Source organism: Gavialis gangeticus, unplaced genomic scaffold (assembly GCF_001723915.1).
Source record: "Gavialis gangeticus isolate Ggan-Ray unplaced genomic scaffold, GavGan_comp1, whole genome shotgun sequence".
Lineage (NCBI taxonomy): Eukaryota > Metazoa > Chordata > Crocodylia > Gavialidae > Gavialis > Gavialis gangeticus.
Window position 1 is genome coordinate 95100746 of NW_017729034.1, and position 2164 is coordinate 95102909.

Below are 2164 nucleotides of genomic sequence, written 5' to 3' on the forward strand. Positions count from 1 at the left end.
GTCCCTTCCGACCCTAGAAACTATGAAACTATGAAAGTAGACTTCAAAATTGAGGGTCCCTCACAGACAAAACCCTCCAGTAATTCTCTTCTTTTATACCGTGGATGGAGGTGGTTAGCTATGCTAGACTGAAGTCAGAGAAAAAGTAAGGCAGTATCACCTGAGAAACTAAATTGGCTCAGAAAAACATGAGCTTTCAGAGGTAACATCTAATGAAGTCATTTGTTGCCTGTGAAAGCTCACAACTTTCTGAACCAGTCAGTTTCTAAGTATTACTCTGTCCTACCTTTGTACTGTAGGTGGATTAGTATTCAGTGTTTCTGCTGACCAGAGTTGTAGCAGGATGACAGAGTAAGCAAGGGGGGCTAGCCTTTTTTGGCTTGTGCCCCATTAATTAGCCTTGTACCCTCCCTGAGTGCCCTTCCCTTGCCCAATTTGCTTCTCTGCTTTCTGCTTCCTTCTGTGTGTTCTCTGCTCAATCTACTTTGCTTTCTGCTTCCTGCCCTGTCTGTCCCTGTGCTCTCTGATCTGCCATGTGCCATACACAGAGGCTGATCATGCTACTCAGGACTACAGGTTGGTCACCCCTGCTCTAAAGGCTACAGATCCTAACGTATATATTATTTTGATGTAAATATCTATACGTTTTTCTGCACCTAGAAACCAACAGTCAAATCAGTGACCATGTGAAAATATATTTGTCAAGCTTCACCACCTGTATCCTGAACTTAGTTTCGTTTCTAAGTTGATACAAGCTGTAGTTTCTTTAAAAGATATGATAGGCATGATCTAATCTTTAGGTAGTAAAGGCATGGATCACAGTGACCTGGTCTGCTTCCAAAAGAAACAAATACAATGTGTAAGCCAAAGAGACAAGGAAGAAAGCTTTTCTCAGTACTGTTGCTATGTGATAATTTAACAGGGGCCAGAAATCCAGCAACGCTCAAAATTATAAAACTTAAGCTATTAGCAACAAACACCTTGAGTAGGGGCACTTTTACATTCCTTGGCATATCTTCTGGTTGCTTCCTATGACTACCAATATCACCTCAATCTTACTGTACTAAACTTCAGCCAACTTGCTAATATCCTAGTTTTTGGAGGCCAACACAATCAAGAAAGTTATACCTTCAATAGAATAAATGCATCCAGCCCTTCAAAATTAGATGTTAATGGTTAGCCAGTGATATTGATTTGGTTTCCAACTGAATACTGCCTCAGTTCTAGTTCAAACACTAGATCAAGGGTGTGGAAAAAAAATCCTTCCCCTCTCTCTGTAGAAATCCTGCCTCTTTCTCTCTGCCTTACCTTGGGACATCCCACACACCCCTCCCCTTTCACCTATGCACTATTTGGTTTTAAACTGGTCATCTACACGGCTGAGAGGGAAATTCCTGAGGGAGTGGGGAGCTCACTCTTTCATTTGTTCTGGAGCAGGCTTTTGGGAAGATGAGGGGGAGTCATTTTTAGGCACAGACACTGAAGCCTCTAGCCTCTAGAGCTCTCTCGTTCTCTGGATGTATGTGTGAGTAACTAACCTGAAATTTAGCCCATATATTAGGGTTCCATGTGTTATGAGGACCAACAAGCCCATTCTGTTTTGCTCAAGGATTTTTTTTTGTAATACTCGTTTATCTTGTACTCCTTCCCCATTCTCCCTCTCTCTGATTAATAAAAGCTATCTGTTACAGCACACCTAGCTGTGAATGCTTGAGAGGAGGTACAGGCCTATTCGTGCCTAGCAGAGATTGACTGATTATTATATGATTCTGTTGTACCTGAAAATATCCTGGGTGGTTACAGGCTATAAGGAGCACACAGAAATACTACCAGTGGGCAAAGAATCCCCAAGGTCTGCAGGGTCTATGTACCCTGGGCTGCATAGAACCCGAACAGAGACCAGAGCCCGGGTGGTGGCAGCAATTACCCCAGGCTTCTGGGTGTGCTCCAGGAAGGGGGTCGACTGGACAGAGGCGCCTCAGGGGAGGAACCCAAAGTCGGATTTTGGTTGGTCATAGTGAGGCAGATGGCTCAGGTAGTAGTGCCCCCTACTGTTCTGCCACAAAGTACTACATGCATTGCAGCAGCTGAGAAAGTCTCATGGTAGTCACAAAGTCACACACACACTCATATATGGGGGGGCAACAGGGGGTTTGACATATTA

At 43.8% G+C, this 2164-nt stretch overlaps 1 long non-coding RNA gene across 1 annotated transcript in view; it reads right to left on the bottom strand.

Annotated features, from left to right (window-relative positions):
• Window positions 1-1736, bottom strand: part of LOC109304355 — a 10491-nt gene extending 8755 nt beyond the window's left edge. Inside the window, exon 1 of the long non-coding RNA XR_002099372.1 lies at window positions 1643-1736. This is a non-coding gene — a long non-coding RNA (uncharacterized LOC109304355). The remainder of the gene's footprint in view (window positions 1-1642) is intronic.
• Between the last annotated feature and the right edge of the window lie 428 nt (window positions 1737-2164).